Source organism: Chiloscyllium punctatum, chromosome 7 (genome assembly GCF_047496795.1).
Source record: "Chiloscyllium punctatum isolate Juve2018m chromosome 7, sChiPun1.3, whole genome shotgun sequence".
In the NCBI taxonomy this organism is placed as follows: Eukaryota; Metazoa; Chordata; class Chondrichthyes; order Orectolobiformes; family Hemiscylliidae; genus Chiloscyllium; species Chiloscyllium punctatum.
In genome coordinates, this window is record NC_092745.1 from 110,586,941 (window position 1) to 110,600,635 (window position 13,695).

Here is a 13,695-nt window from a genome sequence, read left to right on the forward strand (position 1 = left end):
TGTATGTGCATCACATGCTCTCGGCGTTTATGTATAGTTAATATTTTAAGTCCCATTAACAAATTAAGTTGCATTATTTTTGGCACCAGTTAATTGATTTTTTTTCCGCTTTAAAAACTGTTGAATCACACTTACCTCGCGCTTGAGTTAGAGCCCAGACAAGTCTTTGTCTATGTACTGGTAATAATGATTGACAGCTTTCAATCTGGTTGTGCAGGCGGCAGGAATTTTCCCCTCCCTTTCCCTTTCTATACCTGGCCCCATACTGGGTAAGTAGTGCTTTAGCCTAACCTGTCAAGCAGAACAGGGGGGATGAGGATCAAAGCTGCTGCGTCTCTGAATGTGGAATAAAATACACATCTGAGAGATGGAAGAAGTAACGGGCCTTGCTTTTACTCTAAGCTAATGACACCGAAGATCAAGCGGCCTTTTATGCTTAAATTGTACAGTGGAGTCATTAGGCATAAACTGTATATCGGTTAGCAGGTTCCAGTGCTCTGAAGAATTTGGTTTTTTTTGTTTTTTGCGATATGCTTTATCTGTGCATTTAGTTTGTTGTTATTACTCTGCAGGGTGGCACATTTAAGACAACATGTAAAATGACTTAATATAGACAAATATTCGTGGTTTTGGAACCCACCCGTGGTCCTTTTTAATTTTTTATTTGTTATGATTGTAAACGAATGAATAGTTTCCGGGATTTTTTTTCCTCGCGTCTCACAATATTCTTTGATTTTCTGAAAGGGATAGCAGAATCCCTGTGGAGGTAAGATTTCTTTTAGCGTGCTGCGGAGTTTAAAAGGGGAATTGCGAGAAATTTAATTGCGCATCCCCTCTCTTATTGTGCGACTCTTAGTGCGAATCAGCTAATCCTATAATCAATCTTGCTTTCCTGTATTTTGTATTCTATATCCGGGAGAAGTATTTTTCTTTGGGTCAAGAGTGTGTTGAGAAGTAAGTGAGTGGTGACCCGGACAAGAAAGAATTGGTATTGTGATCAGTCGCTCAGATCGTGTAATTATTTAGATTTGCGAATATCTCCAATTATATTTTGATCTCCGTTTAACGCCAACGCAATTCCAAATATTAGGCTGTCCACAAGATGTAATTGCAAAGGTCTCCGAAGTTTATTCACAACAGGTCTTGGTACTTTAGGTAGAAATGAGTCCGTGACAATATCGATGTAGTTGTGATTTATACTTTGTGATTTCCTGTGTAAACATCCATTATACAAATTATCTATTTTACATGGTGAAAGTTGTAACTCACCACCTAAGCAACATTATACGGTTAAAGTATTTCTTTGATAAGTGCAATCCACCTTTACTGTTTTTAATTTAGAAATAAATTGACCCGTTTAGCTTGTGGATTATGTTTGTACCTTTCTTCAATTGTTTGATCCATGTAACATAAAACACGAAATCACCTCGCTACAATTAGACTAATGAAACGAATGTGTAATCCTTTAATTTTTGTCTCGTTTTAGGAAATTGGAAGGAAGTGGGTCTGGCTGAAACCCTGTGGAAGGTGGAGATCTGTTTGTGTTTGGCTTCGTGTCTGAGCAGTAGGGGGCGCCCACGGTCCGTGTGAAGAGGACATCCCAATCTGACTGCCTCATAACTTTATCCTTAAATAACACTGCTGCAAATCAGCAAAGAAAGTGCAAGCTACAGCATGGGGACCTGTAATTGACAGCTTACGTTTTTATATAGAATATTACTGACAGAGGCACAAACCGTCTTACATGTATTGCGTTTAGTTTAAGTTCATAATTATGTTATTATATCTCGTAATGGCAGTGAAAGTTTATAGTTAGTTTGCCAGTTTGTTGTTCCACACATACAATAACCACACTTAACAATTCTGAAGTAATGTGTATATACATATACAAGTAAATACGAACACTGTTTACATTTGGCAATAACTACAATAAAATACCTAACCTGAACTTTGTTTGATTCAACTGGTTTATTACTCTTTGCTCAGATACAGCCAAGTGCTCGAGTTTGTTTAATAGTTCTATACACTCTGCGGTTACATAGAAATAGCGTTGTTCGTCCATTTGTCTAACATAGCTATTTTAGCCATTCACACTTAAAAAGGTGGGAAAACTGAAAGGTTGCGAGAAGCGTAGAGAGAAAGATTGAGCAATTTATAGACTAGCTAATATTTTGATGATCTGATTGTTGTTCACTCTCGATAGTTTACATGTTCTCCCCAAAGGCTTATACAGATAGTTGCTGTGTTCGTGCTAATTGCAATGGACCTGAACAAAACCCGTCCATCTTTAACATGTTATCGATCAACATTGTTCCTAAAATCAATGACTGAACGTAATGACCGATTACTAAAGGAACCATGACGCCAACTTGATTGGAACGAAAACGTTTTGGGAAACAGTGTTGCATGTCCTTTGTAAAATATAAATGAGACAGTACCACCAATAAAGTCCTTTCAAAGCTCAGATGACCAAAACCGTTCCCTAATGTCGGCTACAATGGAAGGTGGCTCCAAGAGTGATGGACAAAATGACGTTGGTAGGCCGTATTCTATTTTATTGCAATGAAAGCTATTGCAAAATGGCAATTTAATAAAACGCAATAAGCCCAATCTGTTTAAACAGAAATGATTTTAATGCTCTGTAAAAGGAAAACATTTAGCATTTTTGTGCTTTGTTTATATCGGAAGACTGCATGCGGATAAATATAAACATCTCTAATTGGGATCTTTGTCATGGCTTAACCCAAGTAAGCAAACAGTAAAGTTTGCAAAATCTAAATGGGTGACGAGAGATGCTGGGGGGCGGGTGGGGGGAGGGGGTTGGGAGGCTGTTTTCCAAGATAATCCATTTATAAGCAAATGATCCTTCTCCTGCAGACTGTGTAATAATTTAGTGAGGAGACAAGGTAAATATGCTGAATGCTGCTTGTACGTTTTTGGATTGGAGTTTCCAGTATTCCCATCTAAAAATCAATCAGGCGAAAAACAATAGAGCTATACAAACCTGGCCTCCAGGTGGCAATAGTTCGACATGACTGGCGCCTCCCAAACTAACGCGGCTCTGTTGCATATTGGCCCATATCTAATAAAGGGCTAGAGCAGGACAAGCTTCTGCTCACATGTCGCCCAGTACGTCTGAAGATTCGGAGTTCAGTTGAACCACCAAGCGTGCCGTTTGCTAGACCGTTAACGGCAGCAACCGCAGGGAAGACGCGGCGAATTTCCGCACAGCCTCTGATTTGTTTGATTGGCAACGTCGGACGGGCAGTCAAGTCTCAGATCTGGGAAGCTTCGGTTGGATGTGAAGAGCGGGACATAGCAGCTGGCAGTGAGCACAGTGGTCCTCTAGGGCTTCAGCTGAAGTTGCAGTGTCAGGGGGATTGTGGAAAAAGAGAGAGAGAGGGAGAGAGATTGTCATTGCTTGCAGCTTTCCAAGGAACATTTAACAGACGGATACAAAACAGAGAGGAGGTGGTGTGGCAGGGCCACCCTTCCACCATTGCTTGAGTGTTACACGCTCCCTTTACGAAACGAAGACCCCCCCTCCCCACCCCCTATTTATAAAGACGATTTTAAGAACTCACATTTGGAGTCAGCTCCGTGTTAATTAGTAGTCTGTCTGGTTGATTTTAGGTGTCGTAAAACAGACGTGAGCAAATACTGCAGTATTAGTGTGAATAGACACACAGTATTTACCTGTTGGCACATGGCTATCATAGTTCTCTGGTAAAGAAATCACACAATGCAAGAAACGCCAATTCTGTTTTTATTTTGTTTCCCCCATTCCGAGCGCAGTTTAAGATTTTGCTCTGGAATTTGCAATCCGCACATCAGTAAATAAATAATGCATCCAGCATCCAGTCTGACAAATGGCTTACAAAGCCAGTCAATTTCGACTTAAGCGCACTCTCTGAGGGTTATTGGCTAAATAAATTCGCATGTGAAAATAACCGACTTGAATATATCCTTTGCCATTTGGAACGCAAGACACATTTATGGTCTGGTCAAGTAAATGGAAAGGCATCGCACATAAGGAATGCGAGTTCAACTTCACCCCGTTATAAAACTCCAGCATAACTAAAATGACTCTCCTTTTCCGTTCAGACGCGATGATAGGTACCAGAAATTCTAAATCTCAATTTACAAATCATTCCAATACCTCGACCATTACTTCCTTCTATCCAACCCGCCAAAAACCAAAGTATTCCCTTTGGCGATACACCAGTAATCTAGAATGGAAGGGGTTTGGTTTCATCCTGGTCAGATAATCTCCCCGGTGGTCCATTACAAGTATAACTGATTTCACAGCCCAATGCCTAAAAACAAACCCACGTTCTTCGCACCCAATGTGAAAATGGCAGGTTTGGGATCTAAAATCGCCTCAAATAAACAGCATATGGCAGGGTTTCAAAGCAATGCTAACTGTGTGAGAGGACGTGGCTGGGCTCGAATTCTGATGAGAAAATCCGTTTTTTTTATTATTAAACTTCATTCGACATATGTCAGCGTTCAGTGCTGGCTGGTCCTGATCCTGAAACCATTCGGAGCTGCTGTTCCCCGCGCTGTATATATATGAACAGGATCCCAGAGGTATCCATCATCTCCTACTGGAACTCATGAATAAGGGACTATGAAGTGGGGACGTCAGATCTCCTTCAATTAATCGACCATTAGCATGTTTGGGATCCACGAAATTATGTTAAATGGTGCCTAGATGTAATCATCTCTCTCTGGCAAATAAACCCCTCGCAAATCTGGAACCCAACGAGTGTGTTTTATTTCTGGGGTGGGGAGGGGGATGGTGGTGATAATGTTGCGGAGTTACATTTATGCGTTGTGGCAGGCGACAACTGGTCGTAATTGGAGCACTTTGATTAGATTCTTTCTCTCTCTCTCTCTCTCCCTGTAAAGATCTCTGCCGTCTCGTAGCCCCGAGAGCAGAGAGCCGTTGCAACACATAAATACACACAAAAAAAAGAGAAGCAAAACTGGGGACAGCGTCGGAAAGAACTACTACTCAAGGGTGGATGGGAGCTGCAGTCAAACCCCGCAACAACCTCCCCCCCCCCCCCCCTCTCCACTCCCCACTCCACCTGCCAAAAAAAACACACACAGAAAGCAACCTCGGGAACGGAGGTTGAGAAACATATCGATGGAGCATCTCGACCAGGGAGGAGATGGTCTTTGAAGCTCTAGTGGAAAAATAAAGGTAAGCCTGTGTCTTCAGAGAGAGAGAGAGGGAGAGCGAGAAAGCCTTGGAGTGTTAATGGCAACACAGAGTTTCATCTTGGCTTAGTTTTGCTTTGAACCCGTTACTGGTTGACTGTGCAGTTACTCCCACCCCCCACCCGCTCGTAATATTCAGCGCGCACGTTAACCGGGCTGTTTTATAAAATTTTTTTCCTTAAAAAATTCCTTTTCTTTTTTTAGAAAAGGATCAAATCACATAGTCCACTTTTGTTTTCCCTGCAAAGGGACGTATATGAGATGACCAATGTGGGAATCACATCGCCCCGGATGTCTCTGGATCGTTGCGAAATAAGACGACTTTGACAATAGGCGGCTCAGAATGCACGACTATATGTCGCGAGAATGAGTGAAAGGCGCCGACATTGTGCTTTGGGTACGTTCATTTCGAATGAAATGTGAATTTTAAAAAAAAACCCGCTGCTCGTGATGGCTAATCGCATTATTGAAGGGTAATTGCAATGCTATTTTGACTAGATGCAACGTGGGAATCAATGAACAAAGGTATTTAGCAGATGATGTCTCTCGGCTGGTACTGCGGAATATTTCAAGGCTCTCAGCATCTCCAGCATGTTGCCCTAACTGCCTGCGCCCTGCACAGTCATTTTTTTTTGGGAATACCATAGCCTGAAGGTGGGCGGTGGGGGTGGGGTGGGGTGTGAGGGTGGAGGGGGGGGTGGGTTGGGGGGTGGGGTATGAATATGCACCCAGAGGCAGCGGTCTCATAGGAAATGGTGCTAGTAAGTAGTTCGCCTTGTGCACTTTCGATTCACAAGAGCTTTTGTTGCGCCGTGGCTCAGTGTCGCTGCTGCTTGCGTCTGTTAGAGATGAGCTCTCCGTGGTCCTGAAAACGTCTGTTGCTCGCTTCTCTCTCTGTCTCGGTAAGGTTTCTCTCCAGTTCGTCAGGCGCATCGTCTCGCCATTGTAATTTAGATGGAAGCAATTAAGTATTTTTTTAAAAGCTGGCACGTTGGGCAGGCGAGTATGTGAATACATGCGCATTCCATAGTCTGGATGTCGTATTACTACTGGCTGGGCTGGACTCTGCCGTTCTCCTGCTCATGGTTAACAAGCATAGAACAAAATTTTACAGATATTCTTGTGAGTATTAGGAAATTATGTGCAATTTTTTTATTATTTAATGCACCGATGTAATTGCTATTACGATTATGAACGCCTCGTATGTCTACTGTGGTGGGTGCCGCCAAGGTAACAGTACGTTCTCACAGCTGAACGCCTGCTTTTAGCATTTTCTTTTCCAAAATATCAATTTGGAAACTGCCACTAACAACAGTCTCGCAGAGAACAAGCTGTTTTACGGTGAATATGCCCCCAGTTGTGTTTTGTAATCTCTGGCGAAATTCTGTCAGGAATTTAAAGCTAGTCTGTGAAAATAGTTTCTTCAGTCGATGATGAAATTCGGTATTCAACACAAGCCCCTCATTGTTGATTTTATCCTTTATTTGCGCCAATCTCATCTGTCACGGAGATTTCAGGATGCTGGGTACAGCCAGTCAATAGACATAAGGGTGGTATCATAATGTGATAAGAATGAAGTAACCATAAATGAAGAGGCTTCTGCCTGTCTTTTTTTTTTCTGGGTTCCACCCCTTCCACAAGCAGGAAAAAAAGGAGGAAATACCACGCTCATGAGTGGTGATGCATTGAACAAAAATGTATTCTCACTTTCCCCATCAGCCAACATCGTCAGAGGAGTGATAGGAGCAACGGTGCTCAGGGAAATATCGTATTTTTCCTCTCTCTGCTTTCCCTTCATTGTAATGCAGTTAAGGGTCTCCGTGTGGAGGCCTGGAAGGGTTTCTGTAGCTGATTCACTTGGAGATTTACCCTGCTTCCGCCTGTCCATACCTATTGATGGGAACAACTGTCCTTAATGCTGCTCGTTCCTAAAATGACTTCTGAATCGTTTTGTTTTCCACAGTTGATTAGGAAAGATTATCTTTAAATATTTCGAATCAATACTCGCATTACCTACCATGAATACTTTGAATACTTCTGTCACCCACCCACGCACAGTTGTTCCTCCCACGTCTAAATTATTTTCAAGGCAATGTATAATTAGATAAAGGGATTCTCAACAAATGAATGAAATTATGTGTCCTTTGTTTTAACCTCGCACCAATCACCCCCACCCTGCCCTCCCGCTACCCCAGGAACCTAACTGCTGGGCATCTTTTCGACTCAATGGTCAGGGGAATATTTGCTTTTGAGAATGAAAAGTCGAAAATCGAAGATACCTACGAGCTACGCGGTATTCTGCAAATGCTGCACCAGACAGGTGAGTTACTTAACTCTGTTTTTTTTAAGGTCTAACCTTTTCAGAGGGGCTGTAATTTCAAATGCTGTACATTTGGAGACAGATATCAAATACATTAAATGGTCACCAATTCCGCACATACTTCAAAATGCATTTTATTCATTTTCCCTTTGCAGAGTGGCACTGATGAAAACTCGACTTGCTGTGTACTGAGGGAAGGACTACTCAGATTCATTCTTTGGATGCCGTCTTTGTTGATAATGGGTGTGGATTTTTGGCATTGGCTAGATGTTGCTAGATATATTCAGACTCTCTTCGGTGACGGGTATTCTTGGGTGTATAATACGGATTACGTTGTTATTGCTTAAGAATACGCGTAGTCGAGGAGAGTAAAGTCTTCGCACTTCAATGGACTAAAACCAAATGTACTTTTGCATAAAGGAATTGTGGGTTACTGATGTTCTACAACACAGCTCTCCATAGGAAATGGTAACGTGCTCACAAGACATGTATCAATACTTTGTTTTTTTTAAATCTGAAAGTCAAACAAATGAATATATTTGCGTTGCATGTTAGCAATAGAACCACCCTCCCCCTTTTTTAAAAACAATCTTTGAGAGAAGCCAACTCCAACAATTGGTATCATTTACCAAGACAATCAATTGTAATTGCAACAACACGACAAACGTTAGACAAATGAAGGACAACTTTCAAAAGCGGATTGGTTCTACTTGAAGTGTATTTAGGTTTTACCACCGTGTAGGAATAGCCTTTGAGACATGCAAGCTTTCTTGTACGTAGATGTTCAACAGATCCTCTCTGTCCGATGTATGTTTCATGACGTTGTAAGATCAATCTGCTATTGAGACGTTATCACGGGACGAGCTAAAGCGATAATGTAAACGACAAGGGATGAAGCTGGGATTTAAGCAGTCATTTGTAGAGACGTCCTTTAGTCCTGTATCAGATCCTGCAGAAATAAAACTTCAGAGTGCAATTTTAAAGTAATAACAGCTAGTTGCTGTTTTCTATCCTTAAGGGGGATTTTAAAACAAATATTCACAATAACTGACAATATGATGTAATTCCATACCTTCGCTACTACCTGTGAATTGAATATCCCTAGATTTCAAACATTGTTTAAATTCCACCCACTCCAAGATAAAAGTAAATTCGTGTCATTTTACATAAGACAAACGTCCAAAATCTGATTTGTACACTGTAAGATTATATCATGATGAGTGGAATTAAAGGGATATTCACCTTTGCTTCTCAATCAGAGTTTCGGAAATGTTCTTGAAGTTTCTAACAGCGAGGTAGAGATCAGTTGAAATCACATCGTTCCACAATAACCGAACAATACAGTCGAAGATAAATAGGTATTCGATTGGGATTCAATCTTTGTGTTGTCTCAAAGTCCAGCCTCAGCCTGTACAGCTCATTTGTCTGCTCAACTGATTTTCTCCCAGACACGGTGCACTCTCTCATCTCGACTCATTTTGTCACTGCTGAAGTCGACAGTAGCGAATACTGAGAAGGTTAATTTGTACAATTGCCGTACTCAATCGCTTCTTGCAAATCACAGTCAAAGAAACCCTATCATTTCAATCACAAGGCTGTTGGCTTATCTGAATAATTTATCATTCTCAGTAGCTCTGTGATACATGTTTTGAAGAGTTACCTTTTTTTCTTTTCCAGTTTACAACAGAACGTGAGTATGTGCATAGCTTGTGAAACAGGAATAAGTGGGATAAATAGGAGTGTAAGATGGCTTCTGATGATACTGTCACTATAAAGTCATTGAAATTATAAAAGTGTAAAAGTACAATGAGACCTCGTCAGCCAGAAGTAGACACTGTATATCCTTCTTTATATAAATGACAAGAATTCTGCTATCTTCATATTGTATCGTATATTTATATAGTAGAAACCCACAGAAAATTAATTATGTTTAATGAAAGGGATATTAAGTTGGCGTTTTACTAAAGGACTGCAGACAACTCGACATTGTAAGGCAACAGTAGTAGTAAACTAACTGCTTCAATTTCAGTTTCTCCAGGTTGATCTTTTCGAACAGATCTTTTTTGCTACTTTTAGTGGATTGTGCTATATGGACTTTTTTTCTCTAGAAACTGCATAATCAAAATAGTCTTTGCTACTTTTTAAAAATATCGTAGACATATTTGTTATAAGCGTGCTTTCAAAACAGGTTAAAGTAAAGTATACGTCAACTCTAACCCTTAACAAGTGGCTCTTTTGCGTTAAACCTATTCAGAGGCAGAGACGTAGTAGTCGTGCCCCACCCAAAATTTGTGTCAGCCAAGTACTTTATTGCACTGCAGAAGCAGAAAGCAATGATACATTACACTTTCTCAGTTAAATGAGATACATGCAATAACGATTTAACATTGATTACTGCAAATCCAATGTTCGTTTGTAAATTGTGAACAGTGCTACACCTGTTCTACAGAACATTAGGCCTCGTAGCGTTTGTGAATGGAGTCAAATCACATGCACATCAATCGCCTTACGGTGTTTACCTTCAATTTGTAAAGTCACATTAATTATAGGTTTATAACAGCCAAAAGTGTTTAACTAATTAACTAATGTCCTGCTACCATCTACTATTGATCGTGCAATGAATTCCAATTCTGCGATGCTCTAATTTTATAACAGTTGCAAAAGAAAGAAGCTGTAATTTTAGTGAAGAACCTTTTGGATTTACTGAAGGACACTTACGCGACACTACAAGTAGTATCTTTGGAGATATTGGCAGAGCAAAATGTTGAACTACAAAGACTTTGCTTAATGGCATTGTGCTTCCACGCAATAAATATGTCATGCAGACTTTTACCTTCTAAAAAAGAGTATTTAAATTGCCACTGGCTTTCACAAAAGCTGACATCATCTACATTATCATTGCAATAATTATCTGAACTTTGATAAAGCGTGACTTTGTAGCAACGCACCAAACTGGCTAAATGTAATCGCTTTTCCGTATCAAACTGCAAAGTTTCGTAATTTATTAAGTCATATAAGTGCGAATATTTTAGACAATGTATAATACAGAAGTTTACGAAACAAGTGGGGTTGTTGCCATTAGAACTGAGAACAATATGTTTAAGAAACAGTAACGCAACTCTTTCCACTAAGGTTTCAAGATGAATTGATTGGAAAATATATATTCGGCAGATGACGTCGAAAATACTTCAAAAGGTTTGGAATCTGTTAGATTTATAATAACAAAGACGCATTGCGTTATCAAGGATTAGTCGTTAGCCATAATCCACAGGCCAAAGAGGAACCAGGCATCTCTCTTCATTAGACCGCTTTACGTTAATACTTTGATTTTGGACAATATATTTCATGTAAATATACCTCATCTTTCTTTGCTTCTGGACCAATAGCACAAATTGTAGCGACATTGGCAAATAAACCAAAAATGAAACTATGAAATTCAAAGAGGGCCTTGATGCTTGCGCTCAGAAGTTATCTTCACACACGTATTCACTTTTCATCCTGCACTAGGATTAACACATGACAAACAGACGACCATAATCCAGTTAGTTTAACAGCTCAACAATATACCTTCGTTCTCAAAATAGTTGTCTCTCTATCGCATTTGAGAACAATAAAGCACAACAATTTTAAACATGCTGGAGCAGGTAACAATGCGCAATAAAAATACAGTATCACCAATAAATAATTGGAGATATTTATCTATTAGTCCTGTTATTTATCTAGGAGTTGTTGGATCTTCTAGCTCATATGTACTTGAAATCGATCGTGACTCTGTGAGCTGTGTGAAACTAACTCCAAGCGTCTGGACTTTGGTGAACAGAAACCAAAAGATAAATGAAAATTTTATGAAGCAATGGATCGTACATTAGGAAGTCACCTTTTTAAAGTGGCATGAGCTTTTATTTCAGTGTCAGAATAAATGTCACAGCTGCCTCCACATAGTAACGGTAATGGTAATTGTAACGAATGTAGTGTTGAAGGAAGTGAATGATGGTGAAAGCAATGCCCTTTGAGGGTTGCAGTAGCATTGGTACGCCAAGATATAAATTATGAAATGATTTTCAGTTCATCTTTCTTTTCAGTTTGTTCAAAGGCGACTTTGGGTTGGACATCGAGTTTATTTCTAACATTTATTTGCTTTTGTTACGACAAAAACCATTTATATCCGATTTATGCGATTACAAGGTTCAAAGGATTTTCAGTACTACAAAGGTTCACTAGATCCAGCAGAATCAAGGGCTTGTCCCATTTTGCAACTGAAGTTTAAAAGTGTCAGATCGCATTAATGTATTTATATTCGTGCTATGTCTTAAATACTTGAATGGAAACAGCTTTCAAAATTCAAACCATATTCTCAGAGCCCAGTAAGAATACAAGCATTAAGGAATTAATTACTTTTTAAAAGTATACAGTATGACAGATGACAGTCAAACGTTATGCAATTTACTTATTAGTAACATGTATAAAATAAAAATTGCTAGATCATTGATCTTTAATGAACAGATGGACATTAAAGGCTTAAACACCAAATTAAATTCTGATCATAAGAATTGAAATGTCACAGGAATTCTTCTTAGAAGCAGACTGCAGGAGAAATATCTATAGATTTGTACAAAATATTTGCATAACATCAGTATAAATTATGTTTGAAACATTTGAATTGGAAAAAGGCATAATAAAATGCAATCAAAGAAAGCAAAATGGAGTCATTGCTTTTCTATTGATGCATTACTGAGCAGGTAGTGGTCTAATATGATTCTCTGATGCTAAAATATTGATGCCATAAAAAAATCACACTAATACAAATCAATTGACACAAGTGTTAGTGTTACCATGTAAAGTAGAAAAATTAATGGTATTAGTGAAGGCTACACTTAATTTTGTCAGTTAGAATTCTTTAGAAAATTAAAATGCATTTATATTCCCATTAAATGGTTCAGTTTTCATCCATATGAGAAAGTTATTAGACCTCTCTGTTAGTTATAGATACAACAAAACATGCTGGCAGAGATTGACAGGCATTACAGTTTCCAATTAAAAGTACAGTGATGCAATCGTTATAATATTTCAATTGGAAATATTTTGAACATTTATGGGAAAAAGGATTCCTTGTAATAAAAGACTGTAAGAGTGTTTTACTGATGTGTGCATTAGTTTCTTCAAAACTGATTTAACTCAGTTTAGATTTTTTGCCAAATATGCCAATCATATCGTGATAATGATTCTTGTGGGCTCACTTCGAATAACTTTTCTTAAGGATCATTAATAAAATGTAATGTAACACAATACTTTTCCATGTTCCATTTGGCTGCCATTGTCTCAGAAGTACATTTTATGGTGCTAAGTACATTTTGGAATTAAATAATGAATAATTATTAGCATTACTTATTATTCATTCCCACCTTTCTCATAACGTGTACAGTACTCATTGCATTGGTTGCTCTGATCTATGTACCAGTGAAATGATTTTTCTTAAGTTGGTTAATCAGGCAGTAATATAAAAAAAACTTCTTAAGTGTGTGCTATCCATGTAAAATAATTATCTTGACTGTATTATCCCTTCTTCCCTTGGAATATATATTAAAAATGTAAATGATAACATACTTTATATCAAAAGTCACACAAATAAATTGTTGAAAAATATATGTAATTGTAAAAATGCAAAAAAGTGCTTGAATTTTCTCTTTACCTGTTATACCAAGGTAAAATATTTCTAGCATTATTATTTTTATATGGATGTAATCAAAAACTATTGCAGAGAAAAGTTCAGCTATGTGAGGGAGCCTCAAATTTGTGCAGATCATATGGATGAGAAGTAAATAATTATAGTATAACAAGATGATTTTTCTTATTGCAATAATATAGTGCTTTATTGCACAGTTCTTTTTAGCCTGCAAGGATATCCAGATATTTAAATGAAAAAAAAAGCCTTAAAATCCATCCACTGTTGTTTGAAGAGCTTCATAAAAAAAACCTTTTGTTATTGCAAAGTTATTTGCAATTTCAAGAAGGCAGGAAGGAAAATTGTCAGTTTCTGCCAAGTAGTGCAAGGTCACAAGAATAATAGAATAAGCAAACTGATTGTCTGAATGCTACTTATAAAACTGTTTGTACACACAATCTGGGAAGTTGCTTTGCAATATTTCATT

At 38.6% G+C, this 13,695-nt stretch overlaps 2 long non-coding RNA genes across 4 annotated transcripts; both read left to right on the top strand.

Annotated features, from left to right (window-relative positions):
• Positions 1 to 298: 298 nt before the first annotated feature.
• LOC140479482 (uncharacterized) lies at positions 299 to 1,948 on the top strand. The gene is made up of 2 exons (XR_011961057.1): positions 299 to 766; positions 1,487 to 1,948. It is a non-coding gene; the product is annotated as an uncharacterized lncRNA (long non-coding RNA).
• A 3,149-nt stretch (positions 1,949 to 5,097) lies between these two features.
• LOC140480043 (uncharacterized) lies at positions 5,098 to 9,762 on the top strand. Of its 3 annotated transcripts, XR_011961178.1 has the most exons (4): positions 5,098 to 5,209; positions 5,431 to 5,623; positions 7,422 to 7,546; positions 7,702 to 9,762. It is a non-coding gene; the product is annotated as an uncharacterized lncRNA (long non-coding RNA). The 3 variants fall into 3 exon arrangements; XR_011961179.1 differs by lacking the exons at positions 5,098 to 5,209; positions 5,431 to 5,623 and adding an exon at positions 5,973 to 6,128; XR_011961180.1 differs by lacking the exons at positions 5,098 to 5,209; positions 5,431 to 5,623 and adding an exon at positions 6,140 to 6,348.
• The last annotated feature ends 3,933 nt before the right edge of the window (positions 9,763 to 13,695 follow it).